Source organism: Sciurus vulgaris (genome assembly GCF_902686455.1).
Source record: "Sciurus vulgaris genome assembly, chromosome: 13".
NCBI lineage: Eukaryota > Metazoa > Chordata > Mammalia > Rodentia > Sciuridae > Sciurus > Sciurus vulgaris.
This window is the reverse complement of record NC_136474.1, coordinates 100,048,676-100,075,819: the sequence shown is the minus strand read 5'-3', so window position 1 is coordinate 100,075,819 and position 27,144 is coordinate 100,048,676. Positions and strand designations below refer to the sequence as shown.

Sequence of the window (27,144 nt, the reverse complement as noted above, 5' to 3'; positions counted from 1 at the left end):
GCTGGACTGTTGTGAAGCCATCCTTGGTAACCTCAGTTGCTGCAGGTGGGGGCGCACGGTGGTGAGGGCGCCTGGCGGTGAGGGCGCCTGGCATGTCCCCCTGTGGCTGCAGGAGCTCGGCCGGCCTGAGAAGACCAGGGTCCCTGCAGGGGCTGGAGGCAGCTGCTGTGGGAGGTGCAGACCTGGGCTCCAGCCTCCGCTCACAGCTTCTGGGGTGCCTTCTGCTCGGCAGTACCATGATGAGCTGCTCTCAGAGTTCAGTGTGTTCCTGCGCAGGGCAGGCTGTCTCCAACCAAGTGTCCGCTCCACGGTCAGTTTAGCAGTCCTCTGTTCTGGGGGCCCAACTACACCTCCCTTGTTCCCATAGACCCAGTGCCTGCTCAGCCCCAGCCCACCTGTCCACTCTGCCCATCCCGAACACGCATGTGCCACAGGATGGGAGAACAGCCTTACCCTGCCCTCCCGACTTGCAGCTCTGCCCTGAGGGCCCTCGTCATTTCCTGCCCGAGCCTCGTCCTGCTGGTGCTGGGCTGGCCCCTCCATCTGGGCCCACCGTGGTGGCAGGCACAAGCCACCCTCTCCTGAGTGCTGTCCCAAGGCTGCCGCTTGACAGTCAGAGAAGCTCCACACTCCACTGCCTCTTCTATGGTGACCCCGACTTTTCTCTCAGGTCCAGACCTGGCAGAATTCTGGGCTGCTTCCACCTTCACCCGACACCTGAAGATTACCTTATGGCTGGGCTTGGTGACCTGTAATCCCAGCAGCTTGGGAGGCTGAGGCGGGAGGATTGCAAATTCAAAGCCAGCTTCAGCAATTTAGAGAGGCCCTAAGCAACTTAGACCCTGTCTCAAAATAAAAAATAAAAAGGTCTGGGGATGTGGCTCGGTGGTTTAGTGCCCCTGGGTTCAATACCCCTGATACCAAACAGATGCCGAGCAGCTCAGGACAGCACCTAAGTCAAAGGCCTGACACTCGGCAGAGGTTTGTTGAATGACTAGTTGTTGGAATGAATGTCACCTGCCTGCAGTTAAACACTTACAGAAGGAAGTTGACCATGTGTCTGAGGTTGCTTCACATGCTACGGACACTGTGTTGCAAGGTGGTGGGAAAGCACTCTCCCTTGAGGGGTGCATTGCTGGGCAGAGGATGGCCACGCAGCCCTGGAGGCTCTGCCTGGGTGGAACCTGCCCATGCCTCCCAACCCTGGCGTTCCTGGAGGTCGGTGAGCCCTGGGCAGGAAGCCCAAGCTCATCTGTGTCCCACATTAGGCCTCTTTGCCTAGATTCTTGATTCTTGGAGATGAATTCTCATTTAATTTGTTTGTGCATCTACTTTTTTTCAGATAGTTTACTTTCCTGATGTTTCCTAGAGACTCTTTGGACTCCATTGTGCTGTGTACTCACGAACTATTTTGAAATACTCGGGTAGGCAGCCCCTGAGCACGACCTGCGTGGTTTCCTCCCAGGCTCCAGGAGGGCAGCTGCTTACTACAAAAGTCCCTCTTCCCACTGAGCTGCGTGGCTGCGGCAGCTTCCAGTTCTGTCTCTCAGAGAGCTGGCAGGACAGTGCGGCTGGGTGGCCCTGCCTCTTGTCATTCCTACACCTAACGCTTAAAATTTGGTTCCAAGATTGATAGCTCCCCTGATCCCAGAGCAGGGGCTGCTTCCCACATCACCCCTGTGTGTGTAAGGACACATAAGACTTGAACTAGCCAGCCCACAGGCGAAACCAGCAGCAGGCACGGGAGTGCCAAGGCAGGACCGGCAGTGGTGCACGTGGTGTGTGCCACTGTGCAGGAGACAAGGTGACGGTGAGACCTGGTGGTGTCCAGCAGCTGCCTTGTGCTGTGTCCCTGCTGGCGCTGCTGTGTGGCCCTGCACATGCGTCCCTGCTCCCGTGGGCACTGTGGTGTGCGGGGTGGTGGGAGGGAGCTGGTGCACCGCCCGGCTCCACGGGCTGGGCGTGTCTTCACAGCAGTCAGGCCTCAGGGGTTCCACCCTGCACTGTCCTGTCCACAGTGACATGCACACAGGCACACTTGGGTCACCAGCAGGTGCCTAGGGAGGTGGCTGTTGGCCGCCTCTGGTTTTATGGTGACTTCTGGTTTTCCTTTCCCTATACTTACTGAACTTTGCATATGCTCTCGCCTTATTTTTCTGAGGAAACTAAAGGTGTTTGGCAGAGACCTGGGTGAGGTGCTCTTGGCTGGGTCTGCAGACAGACTTGGGCCTTTTCAGTGTCCGATCGCTCCCCACCTGCTGAAGTCCTTGCTGGCCTCCACTCTTCCTGGGTCAGCTCTTGGAAAACATTTGGTGGCCAGCTCAGGGTTTCCTGAGAGTGTCCCAGAAGGCCTGGTGGGGAAACCAGAGGCCTGAGCTCGCCCCACCCAGTGCCCACCTCTCCACAGCCTGCCTTGCCACCGCCACCAGCAAGCCACATCCAATGCTACTAGGGACCTGCAAGCACCTGCCTCAAGCTCACCAGCCCTTTGGTTTGCAGCTGACCTGTTACTGAGCCTTGGTCAGACTGTCACATGGTAAGGAAGGTCACTTCTGTTTTGTGTTCAGTTTGTAATGTCATGGACACTCAGGGAAATATTTTTCTAAAATGACTCTCACATCTAGCCAGAGGAAACTGAGGCACAGAATCAGAGAATGTTCTGGGGCCTACCAAGAGGCTTCTGAATGTGCAGGGGCAGTAGGTCACTAACCATGGACAGCCTCTGGGCATGCTGAGGCCACGGTGCAGTTGGGTAGAGCCAGTGTGTGACAGAATCTCAGGAAGGAGCCTTCTGCTCTTGTGCCCTCAGGCCTGATGGCTCCTGGTTTCTTTGGTGAATCTCTAGGCCCCGTAGCATCCCGGCAGCCCTTGATGATAACAGGAGGGGCCCTGGGAAAGGAGAGCTTGCCAACCCCACAGAGTCCCCATGCTGCTTTTCTGAGCCAAGTCTGCGGACGAGTGAGCTTGAGGCCGGCAGACTCACCTTCCACAAGTGAACCAGCTTCTGCCCTGCCTGGGGCACGCGGAACAGTGACAGGAGGACATCCAGCTCAGTGGAGAAGCTGCAGCAAGCTTGAGTTCCTCCATCTCCCGCCCCTCCAGAGCTCCCTGCTCCTGCCCTGCCACAGGTCCTGCCCTCGGCTGCCTCCTGCAGCTTTCCCCATCCACTGTCCCTCAAAAGCAGCTGGGCTCAGACCTGTCTGCCTCACAGGGAGGAAAGCAGTGGTCCCAGGGGTACATGTCCTTCCAGGCCTCAGTCAGCCTCAGTCTCCCTCCGAGGCAGAGGCTGAGGCTGCACACAGGCCTCCCCCGAGCCTTTGCTGGCACCGTCCTCGAGGTCAGCAAGCCCAGGGGCTCCAGGCTCAGCCTCGTGCAGCGTTCTCGTTTGATGTTGGTGACCAGGGGTGCCTGATAGGAGGCCCCCTGCCCATGCTGCTCGAGGCCTCAGCCCTGCTGGTGCCTGTGAGGCCAGCACCTGCGTGTGCCCAGCTCAGACCTTTACCCAGAGCTCACCCACCTGCCGTCACTGAGCCTCCTTCCTCTGGCCTCAGCATAACCACGTCTGGACCCACCTTCCCACCCCGGGGGCACCCTGGCAGAAAGCAGCTGCTGTGTCTGATTAGGGTGCCAGCAGAGGACTGACACCTGCTTATTTGGACATGACAGACGAGCGCCTTACTGGACGCCACCGCCTCGCCAGTCAAGCGTCCCACAGCTCGGCCTTTGCCTCCTCACGGCCAGCTGGGCAAACAGACCCAGCAACTGTCAGGCTACATCCCTACAAGCAGCAGGCAACTGAGTGGACATTTGCTGCCACCTGCTCTCGGGGCCTTTAAACACATGCTCCTCTGGAGTGCAGGCTCCGGAACTGGGCGGAAACTCCAGATTCCCTGACAGCTGTGGCTCGGGACGTGATGGGCTATACTTAGCTCTCAGACGGCATCGCTACCGCGGGACAGTGGCGTGGGCAGCAGTGGGGTCACTGTGGCAGCCTCCTCTGCTCCAGCTGAGGTGGGCTGTGACTGAGTCCCCGTGGCTCCCTGCAGCATGCTGGCCTCCTGTGGGTGGCGCAGCGGACGAGGTGCTGTGGCCCCTGCAGATGCAGCAGGCTCCCCCCAGACCTCTGCACGCAGGGCACCTCCCGCAGAGCCCTCACCCAGGTGGGAACCGCTGGACTCCATAGCCGTCAATTTACTGATCAATGTAAATGTGCCCCAGCTCCAGAAAAGATGAGGGGTAGATGCAATGGGACAAAATACATAAATAAACAAGCAGTGGCTCTCAGGCCAGCTCAAGGCCAGGAGGCAGAGGCACCCACGCTGGTCTGCAGAGTGGAAGGAGAGTTGCAGGACTGTCCGAGGGGAAGGGCAGCAGCTGCTCCTGCAAGGTGTCCACAGAGCACTGACTGCCCAGCAGACGCCGTGGGAGAGTGAGAGGACACAAGCCCGTCCCCTGGCTGTGTCCTGCCCTAGTGCAGTTTTCTAGGGTCCCCAGAGCTTGTGGTGCTGGGAGCTGGGCCCTGGGGCACGAAGCAGAGTGGGTGAGACCCCTTGCCGAAACCCAGGCGCCAGGGCGGGACTTGGTGCCTGTGGCCTGGCCCTGTGCAGGAGTGTCACCCAGAGCTGCTACAGATGCAGTGCGTCTCCATCTGGGTCAGCTGCACACTCGGGGTGAGAGCTGGGGGCCTGAGTGGAACCACTGGGCACTTCTGGGACACAGTCCAGGGCGGCACTCGGCTCTGCACGTCCAGGAACCCGCTGTCTCGGGGAGGCCTCCATCCACACTTCAGCCGGGATGTTCTGCGGCCCCGGAGGCCCCTGGCTGACTTGAAGTTGGCCTGTGCACCCCACGGAATGTGTTCTTTCCGGCGACTTGAAGCGCCACCTGCATGGTGACCACGCGTTGGACATGCCGGTCTTTCTGCTCAGAACCTTCCTTCCTCACCGGCTTTCTTTGGTCATTTTACTTTTCTTACTCATCCAAGAAAAAAATGTTAGCTTTTTCAAGTTCCAAAGTGGAGGAACCGACTCAGACCAGTCGGTCATTGTCCCCAGCAGTGCAGTCAGGGCCCTATGCTGTACAGAACTGTGACTCCAGGGTTGCTCACCGAGGCCTGGCCACCCAGTCACATGGTAAGGCTGCCTTCCCGGCACCTCCTGGCACCCTGCACCTGCCAAGGCCCCCACAAGAACACAGCAGGGAAGCTTCCCGATTTCCTTTGAAAGAGGAAGTGTGGATCGATCATGGGTATTTTGGGTGAGTTGATTATTTCTGCTTTCTCCAGAAATAGCCCTCTGCGGGCAAGACATGTCAGTACTGCAGACGGACACTCACACCAGGAAAGTCCCGCTTCTGAGCCCTCTGCTTCACCCTGCGCTTTAGATAGAAGCTCCTTAACGAGTAAATACATTAACATTTTACAAGGCAAGTTTTGCCAGCCCCTTGAATTGGAGCTGGAACACTGTTTGCTCTCAGGAGCATAATGCTGCTGTTATTTAATTATTCTCTTTAAAGAAAATTAAGCTTTAAAGAGGAATCAACCTCATAGCACTGAATCTGCGGTGGAGGGTCCGCAGCCCTGGCACTCCTCATCTCCGTCCACTGAGAGCAGGGTGGGTGCAGAGCTCAGAGCTGCGGGAGGTCCTGTGAGCCTGCAGGACGTCGCCTGGTGGGATGGCGGAGGCCACCGGTGCCCTGGGCCTTGAGAGGGCCTTCTAGGGTACGTGAAGTTAACTGCAAGACCAGCTCACGTCTCACGGCAGCAGCAAGGCTGTGGTCGATTCAGATCCCTTACACAGTTTGTCACAGAGGGGTACGCTGGGGGCCGCTGACCACTCCACCCAGCACTGGCTCCAGGGAAGACCGGGTGAGAAGCCACCACTGGGTGCGCTTTCTTCTCCCCGTTCCAGGCCGTCCTGAGACTGGTCCATCTGCCCTGTAAAGCTGTTCCTGCAATGACTGGGGCCGGCAAAGTGAAGGTCCTGGTGCCAGAGCTGGGACTGAAGGGCAGCCTGATGCGGCCGGTCGACACAACCCGCGGACAGCTGGAGGAGGGGAGCCCTAGCTGCACACTGCCCTGAGCCAAGGCTGCATGGGGAGGGGGAGGCTGAAAAAATGGGTTCTTTGTGGGAGAAGAGAACAAGGGTGCTGAGCTGGGTCCCTGGAGCCCCTGCTACACTGTGCTATGAAATCGTAACAGTTCATGAAAATGTCTGATGCTACAGAATCTGAGATACAGAGAAGTAGAAATGATGGAGCACAGAGGTCCTGAGGCCCCCGGGTGACCATGTCCTTTGCTACAGTGTTACCGTGGGTGTGCGTGTTGCTACGTCTGCTTGCACAGTTCAGGTCTTGGGGTCAGTGGATGAGGCTGCCTGCTGTGGGCAGGCAAGGTGGGACCGAGGCAGACCTTGGCATCCTGTGTGCTCAGATCTCCAGTTGTGGCCACAGGGAGGAAAGGGGTTGGTGTCCCCAGCTGGTCGAGATCGTGTGATCATGGTGCCCCAGACCCGAAAGCACAGCGTGCCTCTTCCCAGCTGGTGAAGGCACACCCTTTGCTACTCTGCAGCTGTGGCCGGCTGGTTCCACCTGTGCAGCTGGCACCGTGGAAGGCCACTCGTTCTGGCCACGCCCTGGGCGCTCCTCTGCCTGACACTTTGGGCAGGTCAGGTGCACGGCCCCTCTCGGTCATCCACAGCCGTAGTTTCCAGGCCCCACCAGTTCCAGAGGCGCGAAGCAGAGCCCAGCCCTGCTGTCTGGCGGGAGCGTCCTCTGACCCAGTGAGGGCTCCCCGAGGAGCAGAAGGTAGAGTTGGTGGCATCTGTGATGATTGTTTTCAGGGAAAATGTAGCTGGGTTTACATTATAAAGAGTAAATCTACGGAGCAATCTTCCCAAACTGGGTCAGTATTTGGTGGCAGTCACAAAGCATTTGAGGAGGGAGTGGAGCTTGGGCCCTGCAGGATGTGCCTCACCAGCATTGCCAAGTCTCGGCTGCTGCCCTGGAGGGGCAAAGGGGCTGGAACACAGGACCTCACAACGTCCTGCCCTTTGTCGCTTACCTCCTAACCAGTGCTCGAAAGCCCGTGTTTCTCAGCGTAGTCATGAGCTCACGCCACCATCACCACTGTGAACTCTAAGCCTTTCCGTCATCTTAAAGGGAAGCCCCCTGCCCTTTAGCTGCACCTACTAGCCCCTCCACCACTAGCTCCAGCCCCTGAAAACTGCAGATCTTTCCTGTGAATGCCGTTGCCTGCTCTGGAATTCCCTGCCCATGGGGTCACTCAACATGTGGTCCTTTGTGGCCAGCTTCACCTGTGGAGCACAATGGTTGCTTGTTTTCAACTGAGTACCTTTCTTTTGGCATTATGAAACATATTGCTTCCTTCTATATCATTTACTACATCACAGACTGTGTTTAAAAATCGTCCTTCAACATTCTTTTTTAATCAATGTTTTAGCTCTAAGGTTGTCTTAGTTCATATTTTGTTGCTACAACAAAATGCGTGAGGCTGGGTAATGTATGGGGAAATGAGGTTTACACAGATCACCATTCTGGAGATTCAAGGGCATGGTCCAGCATCAGTGTGGCTCTGGTGATGGCCCCTTGGTTGCACCACATCATGGTGGATGGCACTGTGGTAGCGTCATGTGTGAGGAAGAGGTCAGAGTGTGAGGAGGCCAGTGAGCCTGGTTTGCCCCTTGCCACCGGGTAGTGAGGGGCTCACATGGGAATGGAATGCACACCTGGAGGGCTCGAAGTGGACCTGGAAGGTGTGGGGAGAAGCTGTGCTCACCAGAGGCCCAGCGGCTGGCTCTGGACAGTTGGGATGCAGAAGGTGTCGGGCTGGAAGTAGCCCATCCTTCACTGCAGGGAAGAAGCAGCCACAGAGCCCACTCTGGCCCTGCCCTGAGAGCCAGGGAGCTGGCAGGCCACTCACCAGGGGGCCCTGTCCACTGCCTTCCTGCCTTCCTGTCCACTCAGGGAGCCAGTCCTGAAGTCAGTTTAGAGACAGGGTGCCTTCCGCCCCTCCATGAACCTGGCTTTGACCTGCAGTCTTGCTCCTCATGGTCAGAGCGGAAGGAGTTGGGGCTGAGCTCTCTGGCTTAGAAGTGCGGCACGTAGGAAGTTCCTAAACCAGGCAGAGGCCACTACCAATTCACTCTCCAGTGCATGGTCTCTGTGGCGTGACCTCCCTGGGTGACCCTGAGCAGCACAGACTGTGGATCTGGATCACGTGAAGCTCTCCAGAACAAAGCCCCCCAGTCAGTCTGGAGGTGTGGCCCCCAAAGAGGAGCAGCACAGCAGCAGCCAAGGGCCGAGGGTGAGCCGGGCCACCCAAGCAGCCCCCAGAGAGCACACAGGGTCCAGCCTATGGCCACCCCTTGAAAACCCCTCTCTTTGGAAAGGAGTTTTCTCTGGCTTTTAAAAACATTTTTATTTTATCAAAACCACACATTCTGGACGGATGCCTGTGTTGCTTTAGCCAAACTGAGAGCTGACATGGGGGGTGGGGTGGAAGGAGGTGCCCCAGGGATCCGGTGGGCTTTGGAGCACATGGCATAGCCGGCCCAGGGCAGTGTCCCGTGAGGAGCTGGAGGGGCTGAATAAATGCCCCCCAGAGGCAAAAAGCCGGCCAGTGAGCGCCCCAGCTGATGCCTGTTCACTGACCACCTCTAATCGCTCTTAGTGAGGTTGATTTGGAAAGATACATGTTTCTCTTGACGTGCGTGGTTGAACGCGTTCCGGAGCTGAGCCTAATTAAGAGAGAGTGCCTCTTAGCGTGCCATCCTTGCCGCCAGAGAAGGGAAATTTCATTAGATCAGGTCTTCACCCCTCCACCCCGCCCCACCACACAGCAGCTCCTGGACAGAGAGCCCCTTGACTCCACGGCCTGGTGCTGACCGTGGTGAACTCCTCACAGCTCCCCCTGGGGCAGGGAGAAGGGCTGGCCACAGGGCTCAGGGCCAGGCTGCTGTCTGGCCACGGAGACCCCAGGGCCCAGGAAGGGCAGAGAAACCAGCCAGTGAGCGTCTTCCTGGTGGGGCAAGCCCCTGTGAGGTCTGAATGCACAGACAGAAGGCTGTGGGACATCCCAGGTGTGGGCTTGCCTGTGGCCAACTTCAGCAGGTAACTTGGGAGGGTCTCCAAGGCTCCACAGCACTGGAGCCTTGGGTGAGCTGGCACATCTGGGGATGCTGTGGGACCCCCTTGGTGCCCCCAGACCTGGAGCAGCCGGGCACTGCCTCCCACCCACTGCCAAGCCCAGCGGTGACCCAGGCCCCTGGTGACCCAGGCCCCTGGAGCTGCAGGCCTGGGGGCAGGCACCAAGGAGGCCCCACAGCATCCTACCCTGCATGGCAGCCATGGGCCTCTGCCTCGGTCCACGGGCCTTGTGGCGGCTGAGGAAGGGACAGCAGAGAACTCCGATGGCGGAGGTCAGGGAGGGAGGACATGTCTAGGTGGTCCTTCCAAGATGGTGCAGAGGGCAGAGACAGCGTGCCCCCGTGCCCGTGGGGTGCTGCCCGAGCCAGCACCCCGGGCAGGTGCACACAGGTCTCGGGACTGGCTGGAGGCTTGACTGCTACTGCGGTGAAGCCAAGGCCTCCTTTCTGAGGCCCAGACGTCATGTCCTCTGCCACACCCGTAAAACCCCAGGCCAGGAGAGGCTCTGGGCAGAGACACTCAGTGCCTGCTGGGGGTGGCCAGGGCTGCCGAGGGAGCAGATGGCCACCCCTGTGCAGAATGACCACCCTGTGCAGACTGACCAACCCTGGACAGACTGACCATCTCTGCTCAGACTGACCAACCCTGGACAGACTGACAACCCCGGCTCAGACTGACCATCCCTGTGCAGAATGACCACCCTGTGCAAACAGACCAACCCTGGACAGACTGACAACCCCTGCCCAGACTGACCATCCGCAGACACATCATCCTGTACAGACTGACCACCCTTGCTCAAACTGACCATCCCTAAGAAGGTGGTCCACCCTGGACAGACTGACCACCCCTGGACAGACTGACAACCCCTGCCCAGACTGACCACCCCTGGACAGACTGACAACCCCTGCCCAGACTGACCATCCCTAGATAGACACACCACACTGGACAGACTGAACACCCCTTCTCAGACTGGCCATGCCTGAGCAGACTGACCATCCCTGTGCAGTCTGACCACCCCTGTGCAAACAGATTATCCCTGGACAGAGTGACCAACCCTGTGCAGACTGACCATTCCTGCTCAGATTGGCCATCCCTGGGCACACTAACCATTCTGAACAGACTGACCACCCTTGAGCAGATTGCTCATCCCTGAGCAGACTGACCATCTCTGAACAGAGTGATCACCCTGTGCTGACTGTCCACCACTGTGCAAACTGAACTCCTAGACAGCAGGGTGGGCCAGGCTCTGCTTCCCCTGACTGGGACAGTTGGGTTCTGTGGCACTCAGCTCCCAGGGCTAGATCTGCACCTGACCACACAAAGACGCCCAGCTCACGTGGCCAGGCAGGCACCGATGCACCACCCTGGCATCTGATTTTGTTTGCTTGGAGCCGTGTCTCCGAGCCGACCTCAAGGCGAGCCGTCCGCGCAGGCTGCTGGTGTTCAGCGGAAGGCTGATGGATGGCTTGTTCCTGCTGCAATGAGAACATCGCGTGGACAGCAGCGGCTCTGCTGCTAATTTCCCGGCTGCTAATTGCAGCGTTTGGGTTCTGCTGTGAAATGGAGTGCCATCCATAACCACAGCCACATCTATTAGAATATAATTGCTTTAATGGAATTCTTTCAGTAAGGCATTGTTCAAACTAAACATTGCCTCTGTGAGAGTTGGTTTTCCTGGCCAATTACAGACGTTACTGTGGAGTCTCCAACCTTAAATCAGATTGTTTTCCTTAAAATTCACTGGCAGGGAGGTTCCATGAACTGCCCTGCTTCTCTGGTGTCCCCTGGGCTGCGACCCCCTCCACTTTGACCTTAGTAACTCTCAGGTTAAAAGAAGTAGAATAAATAAGTCCTCCAGCTCTGTGGTCATCCCTGGGGCACTCCACACTCTGCCTTCACCCACAGTCCTGGTGGGGAGGGTCCCCCAGGCCCAGGCTCCACCATGGACACCTTGCAGGACTTCCTGCTGGGGAAGCACCCAGCCACAGCCATGTCCTGGGACATGCTGGTCATGATGGACGGGAGGATGGAGAGGGTTTTCCTGGTCTCAACAGTAGTGTTTTAAGGCAAATTAGTGAAGAGACAGATCAGACAGCTGGACAGTGTTAAAAAAAAAAAAAGACCTTTCCCACCAGGACAAGCCCTTCCCTTCCTCCCCACCCAAGAGACTCTGGGACTCCATTCCCAGAAGAGAAGTTTCCACGGGGGGATACCTGAGGTGGCTTCCAGTGTAGCTGGGGTGTGAAGGCTGTCCACTCCAGCTGCCCTCTCCTCTCCTTCCTCTGTAGACACACTGGGTGCTGTGGGGCCCTTAGCTTTGAGCTCTGCTTGGAGCACTCTGGGGACTTGGTCACAGTTGCCATATGCAGCCCCTGGGTGGGGGTGTGCTCCCCCAAATAGCCCAGACCCAGACTGCGAGGGCCAGTGTCACGGTTTCCTGGGGACCTAGCACAGCACCCAGGCAGAGGCCCTGACTATAGCTCGGACACCTAGGTTCTGAGTGACCTTGGGCAAGAACTGGCTGGTCTCTCTTTTTTAAAGAAGACTTTGATCTTTTAGAGCAGTTTTGGGTTCACAAAAAATCAAAAATCAAGAAGGAGTACAGAGAGTTCCCAAGTACCCGCTGCCTTCACGTGCATATCTTCCGCCATCTGGGTGGAGCCCACACCCACATGTCTCTTTTCCAGAGTTTATATGCACCCTCAGTCTCGTGCACACTGGGTTTGGACACATATAGATGACACGTGTTCACCACTACAATGTCATGCAGAGCAGCTTTGCTGTCCCCAAGTCCTCAGTGCTGGGCTTGTCAGACTTCCCCTCTCCAAACCCTGGCACCTACTGAGTCCTGTGGTACAAGTGTCTTGAGATTGACTTTGCACACTTGATAGTATGCATTGAAGTCTCGCATCTCGTCCTGGCCAGATCGTAGGTGCTCTCAGGGCTGGAGAGCATCCTGTCCTCTGATGGGCCAGTCAACTTGGCCACTCAGCTACTCATGGACAACTTGGTTGCTTCCATGTTTCGGCAATTATGAGTACAGTTGCTGTAGGCCTCTGCCTGAAGGTCCTCTTGTGGACCTGAGCTCTCAACTCCCTTGGGTAAACACCCTTGAGAAGCCTCTGCCCTGACAACTGTGTCATATGAGAAGAACACATTTCACTTTGCAAGAAACTGCCAAACTGCACCATTGTGTGCTCCTGCCAGCAGTGAACAAGGGGCCCAGCACTTGGGGTGCAGTGTTCTAGATTTTGGCCATTCCTTCAGGTGTACGGCGCTGTCTTGTCACTTTGATTTGCACTTCCCTGATGATGTATGATATGGAGCGTCTCTTTATATGCATTTTTTTTTTTTTTTGCCTTGTGTATATCCTCTGGTGAGGCATCTGTTAAAAATGTACTACATAGTTTGTAATTGAGTTGCTTATTTTCTTATTGTTGAGCTGTAAGGTCCTTTGTATTTTATGGATAACAATTGTTCATCACATATGTCTTTTGGAAATGTGTTCTCCTGGTTTATGGTTTGTCTTCTCATTCTCTTGGCCATATCTTTCACAGATTTTAATTTAAGTTAGTCTATTTTTTGAAATAAAGTCCAACTTGTTGAATCTTTCTTTCGTGGAGCATACTTCTGGGGTTGATTGTTTTGTCTTCCTCCTGTATTGTTTGAGCTGCCTTGATTCTGTGTCAAAGACAGCTGACCATTTTTGTGTGACTCTATGTCTGGGCTCTCCATTCTGTTCACTAATTCATTGTCTGCTCTTTCCCCAACACGGCACTGTCTTGATTTCTATAGCTGCATTGTGGATCTTGAAGCTGAGAAGCCTTTGCCCTCTACCTTTGTTCTTCTCTTCAATGTTGTCTTGACCATTTTGGGGTCTTTGCTACTCCACATTAAACTTCAAAGTCAGTTTATTGATATCAACAAAATACTTGTTGGAATTTTGATTAGGATTGCTTTGACTTTATAGATCAAGTTGGGAAGAATTGGCATCTTGATAATATTGAGTCTTCCTATACGTGAACATTTATTAGTGCTTTCCTTCCTTTCTTCAGAGTTTACTTTTCTTCTCATATATCTTGTACACATTTTGTTAGATTTATGCTTAAGTATTTCATTGGGAATTTCAAATTCCACTTCTAAATTGTTCGTATGTAAGAAAGCTATTGACTTTTGTATATTAATCTTGTTTCCTGCAACTTGTCTATAATTGCTTCTTGTTTCAGGAGAGTACTATTTTGGGGGAGAGGGGTCAATTTTTAAAAAATTTTCTACATGAATGATTGTTTTCTGACAATTTTACTTCTTTCTTCCAAATCAGAATATAATTTATTGCCTTTTTTGTCTCATTGCATTAGCTAGGACTTCCAGTAGAATGTTGAAAGAAGTGATGCATTGGGATATCCTTGCCTTATTCTTAATCTTGTGGGAAAGCTTTGAGTTTCTCACCATTGGTTATTATACTAGATGTATGTTTTTTGTACATATTCTATGTATACACAAATTTCTCTACTCCTAGTTTACTGAGTTTTTATCATCAATGGTTATTAATTATAGTGTCAAATATTCTTTTCTGCATCTATTGATTTGATGATGGGATTTTTGTTCTTTAGTCTATTGAGGTGATAGATTACATTGATATTAGAATTTTGAACCAGCTTTGCATACCCAGGGTAAATCCTTATTGGTCATAGGATTCTACATTGTGAAATTTGATTTGCTAATATTTTATCGAGGATTTTAACTCATAACAGATATTGTTATGTAGTTTCATTTTCTAAAGTCTTTGGTTTTGGTTTGCAGATGTTGCTGGTTCCAGAATGGGTTATTCTTTCTGCTTCTATATTCTGAGATTATAGAGAATTGGTGTCATTTCTTCCTTAAATGTCAGGCAAAAATTCACCAACAAACCCATCTGGACTTGGTGCTATCTGTTTTGGAAAGTTATTAATTACTGATATAGTTTCTTAAATAGATATAAACATATTCAGATTGAATAGTTATTCGTGAGGAGTTTTGACAGATAGTGTCTTTAAAGGAATTAGTCAATTTTGCCTAGGTCAGCAAATCTGTGGCATAGAGTTGTTCATAGAACGTCTTCATTATCCTTTCCATGTCTGCAGGATCTATAATGATGTCGCCTATTAATTTCTGATATAAATAATTTGTGTCTTCCTTTCTTTTTTCTCCCTTAGGCTGACTACTGTCTTATTGATTTAAAATTTTTTTCAAGGAATCAAATTTTGACTTTGTTAATTTTCTCATAGATTTCCTGCTACAAATATTGTTTATTTCTGCTCTAATTTTTATTGTTTCTTTTCTTATGTTTACTTTGGATTTAATTTGCTCTTCTTTGTCAGGTTTCCTGAGGTGGAATTTTAGATTATTGGTTTTAGGTATTTCTTCTTTCTGCACTTAATGCTAGATTTTTTTCTCTTCTGGGTATTGTTTTTGCTGTATCCCACACATTTTGGTAAGTTGTATTTTTCTTTAGTTTAAAATTATTAGTTCAACTATGTCCTTGTTGTCTTTCTGCCTAACACATCTGTCCATATCTGATAGAGGGTGTTGAACTCCACAACTACAACAGTTGATCCGTCTGCTTCTCTTTGCAGTTTTAACGGTCTTGATGTTCTATCCTTGGATGCATTGCACATAAGGTTTGCTGTGTCTTCTTGGAGGACTGATCCCTTTGTCTCATGCAATGTCCTTTATCTCTGATGATTTGCTCTGAATATGCACTTCCCACTCCCATTTTCTTTTGATTGGTGTTAGCATGGTATATTTTTCTTCATCCACTTACTATTTTAAAATATTTTTTTAGTTGTAGTTGGACACAATATCTTTATTTAATTACTTAATTTATATTTTTGTGGCACTGAGGATCGAACCCAGTGCCTCACATGTACTAGGCAAGTGTTCTAGTGCTGAGCTACAACCCCAAACCATCCCTCTACTTACGCTTAATGTTTATGTGTCTTGATATTTAAAATGGGCTTCTTGTAGATAATATATAGTTGGGCCTTGGTTTCATCGTCTCTGGCAGCGCCTAGTGACCCCCTCCTCCTGCCACACCCCTGCCCACAGTCACCACCCAGCTAGTGCCGGTCAGTGGATGAGAGCACTGGCCAGGTTAAGGCTCTCACAACCCATCCGTCCACCTCTAAGCTGTCCTGTCTCACACATGAGATTTCAGGGGATGCCTCCTGTTGAGACGGTAGCAAGCCCTGTGACCAGGTCCCTGTCTGTGGTGAGCCGAGCCCAGCTGTGTGTTACATGTGCTTCTACTGTTTCTCTCTCCTTAGGAAGGACGGGAGGGTGGCGGCCAGAGTTGCGGTTCTGCCTCTCTGTGCATGAGTTGGGCTGTGGTTCGCTCCTCCCAGGCAGGCCTCGTGTGGAACAGGTCTGGTGTCCGTCAATGGGACTCCCCGCCAGAATGTCAGGGGTGCCCCCTGATTCTCACTGCGAGGATCTGGTGGAGCCCCTGAGGTGGAGCTCAGCAGTGTGGTTCCCTGTGAGTGGGTCCCCTGGAAGAGCCCCCACCAACTCCCAGTCACAGTTGGGTTTCCTGACTGGCTGGCTCCAGTCCTTGGTGGCCCCCAGTGAGCCGTGGTTTTCTGCCTGTGTCTCCATGGCCGGGTGGCCGTCTGCCGGTGGCCTGCTCTCTCCTGGACCCAAGAGGAGCTGATGTTCAATCTGTTTGGCTTCCAGATGCCGACAGCAGACGAGCCAGTCACCCCAGCAGCCTTCCCTTCTGTTGCCTCTTTACCTGGAGGCAGCCTGAGTTGCTGGGCATCAGAAGCTTGTACCCATGTGCCAGGCTGTCTGGTGGGGCGACTGTCCTCCGTTGCGAAGGGACTCACCTCCTTCGGCCCTGGGAGCTCTGTTCACTGGATGGAGCTCATCAGAGCTCACCTGATGATAACCTGCAGGCTTCCTGCCTTAAGGACACTGTCCAGCAGCGAAGGGACCCGCTGCCCAGGAGCAAGAGTGGCTGGGCTAGGGCGTGTGCCTGGGGGTCTGGGGCCTGTCCAGCCCCACAGACAGCAGTGTGCAGCACAAGCAGCGGCCACAGGGTGATCTGGTGCTGCCTTGGCTGGCGCAGACGCTGCCCCCGTGGCGGGCAGCGAGCAGCGAGCCCTGTGGGCGACCCTGGCACCCATGGCAGGCACACAGGGGAGCCAGGGGAAGGTGGTGCAGTCCTGCCTCCCCAGGGGTGTGCCTGCAGGTCCAGGCGCCTCCTCCCCAGGAAGGCTGCAGGGTGGTCCCCTGCCCCTCGGCACTCACCTCGGGGAGTGGGTTCGGTGCTGCCATGAGGACGGGGGACCAGCAACCTTGGCTCTCACAACCGCAGCCTGCACAAATGCTTGGAAGCAGGCTCTGCAGTGCTGGCCTGAGGCTGGACATCACACGGCGGCCTGCAGAGGCCCACGGTTGGCTCTGTGGGGCCTGAGCGGCCAGGCACTGATGGTGGAAAGGGGGGTGCCGGTTTCCCTGGAGACCATCTGCCTCCTCCGACGTGCTTCCTGCAGCCTGTTGTGGCAGTGGACAGACACGGCAGTCAAGGAGATCCCCGGACCTGGGGGCTGTCCACTGGGGCTGCGGGGGGGGGCAGTGGGCCGGCATGCACCACTCTAGGCTCCCTGACCTCAGGAGAGACGCCGGAGCTCAGGCACTGCCAACCAGCTCAGCTCTGCCCTTTGAAGGACTTTCACTTGCTTGAGGCTGATCCCAGGGCAGCACAGGGATGGGGTGGGCTGGCCAGAGTTGGTGCCAGGGCTGAGCCTGTGGTGCTGCTCCTGGCAGTACTGTCTGCTTGGAGCTGGGCACTGGCCTGGGGCCTGGGGCTCGCACATCAGAGGGGATGGGGCTCCAGCACCAGGGGGCCTGTGAGCCCTTGCCGGAGATCTGCAGCAGTTGCTCTGCCGTCACTCCTTCCTCAGGTGGGTGGTGGCAGGACGTCCTGGGACCAAGCCCCACCCTCCCCTCAGAGTCTCCACTGATCCTTCCCTCCCCCTGTGGACAAGGAACCCAGGCTGGGAAGCTGCCTAAAGTCACCCCCTAATTAGTGGCAGAGACATGTCAGGTTCCATTACGACACAGCGCCCACACAGCAAGCAAAGCGCAGGACCGGGCGGTAATTGGGATAGGCAAGCCAGGGCTCTGTGCTCAGCCCTTTGCAGATCAGATATCACACGTCCACACTCCCACCCGCCAGCTCGCCCCAGCAGGCTCCGGTCTCTGCATCCACTAGAAAATAAAACAGCCTGCTTTCTGATTTATTTCATGGGGGCCAAGCTCCACCCTGCCCGACCTCGGGGCCAGGCGCTCCTGGGGAGTCCTCGGCCGGGCGGGGCAGGTGTCCCTCCCGAGCTGCCTCCTTGGAGTCCCACAAGGTGAGGGCCAGGCAAGGCCCCTCTGTTCGGAGGGCCTCGCCCTCAGGGCTCCTGAGGCGTCCAAGCTGCCAGGATCTCCGCCAAGGCTGGTGGGGCCAGACCCCTCTGGAGCCAGCTGGGCCTCCGCCCCAGGCTCCCCAACAGAGCTGCCTTTGTGCCCTGAGCCAGCCCGGGACCTGCAATGGCAGTGACTGGCAGCTGGCCAAGGTGCGGAAAGCCAGCCACCAGGTTCTGGGAGGTGCAGAGATGGGAGGCCTGGGCCCCGGCCGTGGGGAAGTGGAGGGAAGCGTGAGCCCCTGGCCTGGCGGGTTGCGCCTGCCCGCCCCCCAGCAGAGCTGGCTCCAGAACGGCCCTGTGGCACTGGGCAAGGCGGCTCTTGGGGCTCTTGCCCCGGCGAGTGGATGACAGGTGATCAGAGGAGGCCTGCATGCCAGGAGGCAGAGGGCAAGGCTGGGCAGGGCCCGCACCAGGCGCCAGCCCCCCTCAGGGCCCCCTCCTCAGGACCACGAGCTGGCTGCCCAGGAGGGCAGAGGCCTCCCGCCCGGGCCCAGCCTCCTGACCCAGCAGCCACTGATGCCGAGTGGCAGCTGCTTCGGGGCGAGCGAGGGACGAGCTCTTCCACGGCTTCTGCTGCCTCCCCCCGCTGCCAGCAGCACCGGCCTTCAGGACCGTCCGCCCTGACCTTCGCTGAGCAGCACCAAACACGCAGGAGCTTCCTGGGGGACACCGGGAGGACCATGGGCTGGGGGCTCGGGCACAGGTCCCGTGAGTGAGGGCTGAGGGCTGCGGTGCCCTGAGGGAAGCGTGGGGTGGTGGGCCTTGCAGCCTGCCTGGCACCCCAGCCAGGCCCGCAGTGCCATCCTAGGCCCAGAGGAGCCAGTGGCCAATGGTCCAGACGTATTTATCACCGCGCCTCAGGCCACACGGGACCGAGGTGAGTTCTGGGTGGACGTGTTTGGAGGCCACAGTTCAGCCCGCTCCGCAAGTTGACTGGACGCCGTGCTTCCTGGCGGCAGAGGGAGGCCACAGGACTGAGAACAGAAGGGCCAGTCTGCAGGCCCTCCAGCTCTCGCCATGGTCGCCCGCAGGATCACGAGCGAGGGAGATACGGCTGTGTCTGCATGCCTCCCCTTCGGCCAGTGGGTGCTGGCCCCGCGGCACACAGGCCCTCGGGCCCCAGCACCTGTCCCTCTGAGGGATGTCACAAATGTCACACCTCAACCAAGCTCCCAGGTCTTGGGCTGTAGCTGCTTGAGACCCTGAGAAGCTGCTTCCACTGGCCTGGCCTGGTCCCTCTTCTGGACAGTGGGCCCATCTGTGCCCCTGAAGGAAATGGAAGTCACCTGGTGTGTGGCAGAAGGAAGCATGCAGGGCCCCAGGGAGGAGTGTGCAGGAGGAAGGTGGCCCTGGAGGAGGGCGGGGGTACAGGTCCCCGCCATGGCACTTCGCAGGATGCCTGCTGCCAGCTGGGCAGTCATGGGCAAGAGCGTTGGGGCACGGCTGCAGTCAGACATGGCTGGTGGGGGAGTGACCAGCTGTCCCCCAGTGCCTGGGACCAAGGGGCTTCCGGGGGTTGCTCAGCACCCTCCCAGGCAACGGGGGCATTGGGTGTGGGCAGATTTGGGGGAGAGGAGATGGGGTCATGGACAAGAGGCCCTCAGGGAGGCACTGAGCTGGACAGGCTCCTGCAGTGGGAGGCCCAGCCCTGGGCATGGCTGCCGTGAGCCAGGGGGACATGGGCACTGTGAGGACTGCCCACAGCAGCTGGCAGAGATGCCATCGCCAGGCAGGGAAGGCCAGGGTGCCAGCAGTTCGACCTTCCAGCCCTCCCTGGGCTCAGCCACCAGGAATGTGAGTCTGACCAGACGGGAAGCCCGCAGCCCGACTGGGACAGCCTGGAAACCCAGCGAACTCGGCCTCCTTGAACCGCTCATCCTCACACCTGCTGCCAGGGCACTCGAGGCTCCGCAGACTGGCGGCCTCGGGCCTGTTGGCCCTGCGGTCCGGCTCTCGGACCCCATGCCTCTAGTTCACTTCCTGGAACTCAGCAGGGACAGGTGGTGTGAAGTCCCAGGAGGGCCGAGCAGGGAAGCGTAGAGGCCAAAGCCCAGCACCCCTCACACCAGTGGGCAGACCACATGGCCACCCAGGCCTCAGTCAGGGATGGCGGCCCTGCCTAGACGCTGCTTCCAACAGCAGAGCCAGGTAAGCCCTCGACCTGCTGACCGACCCACAGCACCCAAGGGGCACAGGCGGCCACCTGGCTGGCGGCAGGCCAGGGGCTCTGGGAGCTGTGGCCTCTTGGGAGCCCACGCACCCTCTGTCCAGCTGGGGACTGACTCGGAAGACCACAGCTGCTCTGGATGAAGGAAAGCCAGAGATGGAGTAGCCTGCCTTCACAAGGGCTCTTGTGTCCTCAGGGGACGCTGTGCTGCGTCCCCCAGCTTCGCAGTCCAGAGCCTTAGCAGGCTGCCAGGCATGCCACCTCCACTGCCAAGAGGAAAAGGCACGTGGACGCAGGCTCAGAAGAGGAAGTTCATCCCCTACGCAGGGGTCGGAACAACAGCCACACGGCACCTGGTCTTCTACCCCCAACCTTGTGTCCCGATCTTCTGTCCCCAGCCTCAAGTCTGTACCTCCTACCCCCAGCTCCATCTCTCATTCTCCTACCCCCACATTATGTCCCCAGCCTCCTGACCCAGCCTCCATTCTTCAACCTTGTGCCCTGCTCCCCTCCTGCTCCCCTCCTGCTCTACCTGGTGCCTGGCCCCTTGCACACTGGCAGCCAGGCGGGCTTTCCTTCCTCCTGGGTCTCTCACCTCCATCCCTCCTGTTGCTCTTTCCCGTGGCCATGTTCCCATGGCTGGGTTGGGCACAGATCCAAACCAGGGAGGTCAGCAGGGTGGCTCCGGAGGGGCTCTGCGTGCAGGTGAACTTTCACGGCTGCGGCCGACTGGACATGAGTGGATGCACACCCAGTCCCGGTGGCCGCTGTGCCCCTCCTGCACCCTGGGTTCTGGGCAGGATCTATGGTTCGAGTCTGGGCTGGGATCTCAGCTGCAGGAGGCTGTGCCCAGGGACCTGGGGCGGACCTAGACGTTTGTGTGGCCAGCCAGGGCCACGGGCTCCATCTGGTAAGCGGCAGGCAGGGATGTCACTCAACACCCTAAGGGTCCAAGATGGACCACCAGTTTTCCTGGCCCCAGGACCAATCTCGTCCTGTGCAGAAAGCCTCCAGGGCCCCTGGCCCGCGCTGTGGCCCAGCAACACCCCTGCCAGTTTGCTCAGACTCCAGGCCCTGACAGTCCAACCAGCTGGAGCAACCAGGGGCCGAGAGAGACCGGTGGGCACGTCTCAGCAGCCGGCACATGCGGCTCTGCCCACCAAGTTGGCCGCGAGCGGAGCCGTGGGCCCAGGCTGGTGCTCCCGCTGTGGAGGTTGAAGGGATGAGCACGGCCCGTGGGGACCTGGGGCAGGCAGCCTGCGGTGAGAGTGTCACCTTGCCACACTGGACCTGTGCACGGGCAGAGGGCACGGCAGTCACACATGTAGCCAGGAAGGAGCAGGGAGGACGGCCTCCTCAGACCCAGCTGTGCTGGCCACCCTCCTACTCTTCACACTCGAGTGGACAGCACACGCTGCTTTGGTCTGTGCACGGCAGGTGTGGGCACCAGCCAGGACCCTCCTACTACAGCCCCCAGAGTCCAGAGCCCTCCGATCTGGACGCGTCCTGAGTGGACGCAGAGCAATGACATGGAGGGGGTCCTGGAGGAAGGGCTCGGGTCCTCTGCCAGCCCATCTTCTCCTCCTTCAGGCCCTGGCTTCACTCTCTGCAGCACGATGGCCTCTAGGGGCACCTCTGTGGGCTGCCCCAGGCACTGCAGGGTGTGGAGAAACTCCCCAGCCTCTGTCACAGGTTCGGGATGTCCCCAGCACGGCCACATGTCCTCAGAGGCTCAGAACCTCAGGGCAAATTGCGGGCAGGCCTTACCCTCCTCCGACGTCCATCTGCCCTTCCCCTTGACTCTGTCACACAGGACAGGCTGTGTAGAGGTCAGGTGGGCTGTGCATGCTCAACCCTGGGAATGACAAGGACCAGACGGGAGCCAGCCTTCCCCCGGCCGCTGCCCAGGCCTGGAGGCAGGGCACACTATTCCTGGCACTTTCACTCTGTGCCTTGGACAAGCCTCTGGCAGTCCTGGCCTCGACCCAAGGAGCCGCTGGGAGGGGCCGGAGGAGGCCCTCCCCACGCCTACTGCAGCTGCCAGATCGAGGAAGTTGGAGGCACTGCAGAAACAGCGACTGGCCCCGGTGATGGTCAAACCAGAGGCCTCCCCATCACACAAGAGAAGCAAGCTTTTTACGATGTTGCTAAAATGTCAGTGTTTGCAAAGGTTGCTACAGAAACACGTGGAACGAGCGCAGACTCTGAAATAGACGTCTAGACGCACTTCTGCCGTCTGACCTTTGATGCGTTCCTGATCCGCGACCTTGCCAAGCCGGGGTGACTAAGCAGCGATTCAGGTTGCACGCTCTCATGGGGCCCGACCAGGCCCGGGCTCCTGCCATAAATTTCAGTCTGGCTGCTCCACAGTGCGGCTGCCCTTGCCGACACGGCTCCCGTGTGGTTTCTGAGTTGTGGTGTGCGTCTGGGTCGCCATGAACTAATTTCAAGTCTGTTAAGTCCAAAAGCCACAGGGCTGCCGAGAAACAGAGCTTGCTTTCAGCCAGCAGAGCCCCGGAGTTCACAAGAACGTGAGAAGGAGGCTGGAGACAGGCTTCAGCAAAAGCAAAACAAAGGTCCCTGCACTCACGACCACTGGCCGGCCCACCTTGGGAAGGGCCGGGGGAGTGTGCGGGGGCCCTTTGCCCAGCCTGGACTCTGCCTCTGGTTCTTGCTCGGTTTGCTGAGCTTTGGGTAGGGTTGGAGGCAGGAGGTCAGCCTGGTTCCACACAGCCTCCTGCGGGATCAGACCTCAGAAGGGGACAGATGTTATCTGTCCTGAACTCGTGGTCAGGGACTTGGCGCCAGGCTCTTGAGGGCTGGGGCTGAGTCGGCCTGCTGGAGAGGACCCTGGCCACAAGTTGTGCAAGCAGCGAGGCCATGAGGGAAGGAGGGCAGTCGGGCAGCAGGGCTCAGGACAGGGAGAGAGGCAGTCCGTGGGCCAGCTTCTGCAGGGGCCACGTTTCCGCAGCAATCTGGGACTTGCTGTGACGGATTCCCCTATCACAGCCCCTGCTTCAAAATGGAAGCCAGGCATAGGTAGGGCTGGTTCCACTGTAAAGAGGCAGGTGGAAGGCGCACACCTTCTGCCAGGCCCCCAGGCTGAGGTTGTGAGACTTCCTTCCAGGAAGGAAAGAGGGCCTCTCACCAGAGGACCTAACTCCTCACCACGGGGCAGACCCGCTCCAGGCCACCGCAGCATTCAGCTGTGCATCACCTGGAGCAGGGAGGGCGCTCCGCCCGTGTTTATGGCCATGTGTCTGGACGTGCTTGGCACTGCAGGGGAACCTCTGCGTAGCCCCGCATACAGGCTCGTAAATATCAGAGATGAACGTTTGTGCAGTCTTCCAACCCCGTGAACTGGGGCCAAGGTTGGAAATCGTAGCAAGTGTGGTGCCACCAAGCGATGGAGAGCCGGCACGTTCTCTGACTTTCTCAGCTACCGGGGTCGAATGCAGGCTCCGTGCGGCCCCTCCAGCTCTAAGGACCCCTCGCCTGTGTCGTGGCGCCTGCTGAGCCCACCAGGGTCTTCCAGGAGGACAGCCCAGACACTTCTCCCCTGAGCCTCCACGTGCACCCCATGCCCTCTGGACAACTTAAGAGCTCCTGGCCGCTGCCCGCCTGTGTCCTTGGGCTGGCCCTTCTCAGGTCTCAGGGGCTTCCTGAGGGCCAGTTCCCCACTTAGTCTCCCCTAGGGGTTGTCCTGGCCCTGCAGGCTCCTGTGGCATCCTGTGGGCCACCGTGGGAGCTGTGTGCCCCCGAGGGCCGACTTGGGGGCCCTCCCTGTCCACACGACCGTGGTGCCCACGGTCCACAGGCAATGCCACCCATCTCCCACCTCACCTGCCTCCCACGGCCTTGCTGGGCCCGACCCTGTCTGAGGGACCTGTCTGGTTACCAAGAGCACCACAGAGGCAGCTTCCTGGTCCCCCACAGGATGATCTGGCGGTCTCCGTGGAAGGGCTGCTCTCCTCAGCTTCCTCCCTGCTCCGAGTTCGCCCAAATGAAGCTGGAATGCTCACTGGCTGTGGGTTGGTCACCGAGAGCAGGGTCACGGCAGGGTTCCACAGTCCACCTGGCAGCACCTGCTCACTTCAAGCCCAGGGCAACATCCTATTGTCCAGCCAGGAAGCTGGGGAAAGCAGCAGCTCCCAGAACTGCCCGGAATGTTCTGACAGCCTCGGACTCTCCGGAAAAGCCATTCAGTGCTGAAAGAGTGGGTGGAGTGGGAACCAGAGGTGCTGAGCTCGGTGCTGCTGCAGCTCACCCAGTCGTCCTCGGACGCCCCTGGGGGCCAGAGCTGCTCCTCTGGCCTCTCGGCTGTGGCCGCTCTGCCCAGGTGTCCCACAGGGGCAGAGCCAGTGGCCTTGGCGTGGCAGTGATCCCCGGAGTTCCCTGTAGAACGCACCAGCCCTGGACGCAGCTGTCCAGAGGGGCCACGCTGTGCCTGGCACACGGTTCTGTGGGCACGTGGGTGCCCTTCAGTGGAGCAGGTGAGCAAGCACTCGTATGAGCCCTGGCTTCCTCTTGACCTGGTCATCTGTGGCTGCCCAGCACCTGGGCAGGAGCTCAGGGAGTGGGAGGCAGGGAGCCCATGGGCAGAGCTAACATGGGCAGGAGGCGTCCAGAGCGCGGACCCCATCCACCCCTCCTTAAGTGCAGCCCATGTGGCCCTGGGCTTACCGCAGGAGCTCTCCTCACCTGGACCTCGGAAATCTAGCTCCAGCCCAGGTCCAGCTGCGGAGGCTTCAGGTGCTCTCAGCTCCCGGATGCCAGGCTGCGAGACCCCCGTGCACGTGTGGTCTGTAGACAGGGTCCTGAAAAAGCCAATAGGCATTTTTTTTTCGGTGCTGGCATTTAACCACTGAGTCACATCTCCAGCCCTTTTATATATTTTATTCAGAGACAGGGTCTCACCGAGTTGCTGAGGGCCTCACTAAGTTGCTGAGGCTGGCTTTGAACTCACAGTCCTCCTGCCTCAGCCTCCCGAGCTGCTGGGACTACAGGCGTGCACCACTGTGCCTGGCAAAGCACATAGGCCTCTAACTGGTGAGATCCTGCTAACAGTGAAGAGGAACTTCAGGGAGTGGAGTTAGGAAGGAGCAGACTTGGGCTGGGCGCCCAGTGGGACAGCCCCGTGGCCCTGTGTGCCACCGCCCCGCCAGCATGGCTGTGTCATTGGGAACTCTCTGAGATGGGACTGACAGCTGGTGACGAGGACTCAGAGCTGGGTAGAGGAGGAGCTGCAGAGCCCCTGCCGAGGCCCCCCTACAACCCCCCTTGGGGTCCTCCACAGTGACCCCAGGCCACAATGGCCCAATGAGGCCGGGGCGAGACCGGCAGGTTGGCTCCCCCTCCTAGGGCTTCTCAGTGATGGAGGTGCCTGTCAGCTCTGGTCCCACACCTGCCACCGCCTTCCACACCAGGAGTTCCCAGCTCACATGGTGGTGTGTTTGACCCGCCGGCAGACATGCAGCAAGACCTCCGTGCCTGAGCGCAGAGCTGTGTGGGGCCACCTCCTCGCGGTGCTCCAGGTAAGAGGCTGCCCACCACGCTGCACCAGGGCCCAGAGGCTGCGGGGTCTTGGGCTGAGCCTTGGTGGCTGAGGGGACTGAGTTAGTGCTACCTACCAGGAGCTCATCGTGCTGGGCAAGGGCCCGCAGTGTCAGAAGAGCTGGGGCACCACCTGGCACAAGGAAGATCCACAGGGTGGGCTGGCTTGGGCCAGCTGGTCAGATGCACAGGCAGAGCTCCCCCGGGGAGCCCTGACCCCAGCAGCATGGCTGTGAAGATCGAGGCCATGGCCCTATGCTCCTCGCTGCTGGGTGCTCTGTCACAGTTGTGACCAGGAGAGACGTGTGTGTGCTATTGGCCATGTCCCCACCCACTGGGAAAGCCACAAGTGGGCGGGCGGTGAGACCCAAGCTTGTCTCAAGTCAAGGGTCCCAAACGCGCTGCTGCCTCTGGAGGTTAGCAGCCGGCTGTGGCACGGGCCTCTGGCTCCTGCCTGCAGGCCCGTTTAGGGTGCCATCCCTGCACATCCTGTGACTGACTCTGTCTCCTTTCTCATGGTTCCGTGTGTCCTGGGGTGCATCCCACTTTCCTGTGCACAGGCCCCCGGCCCTCTGCCCAGTCCTGCCCTCGGCTCCCTCCATCTGCAGACACCCTGCAACCTCTGTTCCAGCAGAGGAGCCAGGTCAACTGCCCACGGTCCCGGGAGGTCTGACCCTAGAGCTGGAATCTCACTCGCCTGCCCCCATGCAATACCTGCCCCCTCAAGGTGTCTGGGGCCCCAGCCGCTCCAACCCCAAAGTGACCCTCAGCTGTTTGGGGGACCCTGAGATGGCCGCGGAAGCTCTTCCAGATGTGAGGGCCTGAAGATGGCCAAGCCCCGCTCTGCGACCTCCAGACTGTGACCTCAGCTTAGCCTGTGTCTCTGTCCCTTTGTGCCATGGCTGGGCAGTTTAAAGTAAGCACCGGAATGTGCCTCTCGCAGCTCTGGAGGCTGGAAGTCTAAGGCCACGGCATGGCAGCTCCAGTGTCTGGTGAGGGCTGCTTCCTGGGCACACATGGTACCTCCCTGCTTCTTCAGGAGGTGGAGGGTGGCAGGTCACCAGGGCCTCTCTTAAAGGGACACTGACCCATTAGCGAGGGGCCCACCCTCCTGGTCTCCCAAAGTTCTACCTCCTCAGCCTTAGCCTGGGGTTAGAGTCTCGGGTATGAATTTGGGGACATAGGCATCTAGACCTCCACAGCCTGGAGGTGACATGCCTGGCAGTCACAGGCCCACATTCATGGGTTTTCCCGAAGAGAATGTGTAGACAATGCTCCTGGGTGCTGAGCGCTTGGCCTTGGGTTGGGGACAGGGCTATGTCTTGGGTACTGGGGCATCCTGTGTCCATGAGGCGGACACCGCCCTGTTGGCTGGAGAAATGGGCAGGTGCCGGGAGCTGGAAGGACCCTGGGGTGCTGAGCGCACTGCCTCAGACCGAGCCCCAGGCAACGTGGGCCTGCACCACAGCTCTGGGAGCAGAATCTGAAACTGCGTGTCGGCAGAGCCGATTCTGTCCGCAGCTGGGGGCACACTGTGCGTTCTCTTCCTCTCTGGGAGGCCACATAGGCTGTGGAACTGGAGCAGCCTCAGGACAGCGGGCCTTCCCACTGAGGGTGCAGGTGGCTGCTGCCATCCAGCCGTCCAGCCGTCCACGTGCACCTTGGTCTGCAGACGTGGGCACCCAGGTGCAAGGCTCACCTTCTGTGAAGTGGGCTCCCTGTCCCTGAAGGAGGCTGGTAAACTCCTGGCTTATGACCTGGGGCCTGCCCCTCCAGGAGGTTCCATGCCAAGGCCATGGGAGGGGT

At 57.7% G+C, this 27,144-nt stretch overlaps 1 long non-coding RNA gene across 1 annotated transcript; it reads right to left on the bottom strand.

The window, feature by feature from the left end:
* Positions 1–21,639: 21,639 nt before the first annotated feature.
* Positions 21,640–26,358, bottom strand: LOC306642961. The gene is made up of 3 exons (XR_013758740.1): positions 26,263–26,358; positions 24,469–24,602; positions 21,640–22,339 (listed from the first exon to the last, which is right to left on the bottom strand). It is a non-coding gene; the product is annotated as an uncharacterized lncRNA (long non-coding RNA).
* Between the last annotated feature and the right edge of the window lie 786 nt (positions 26,359–27,144).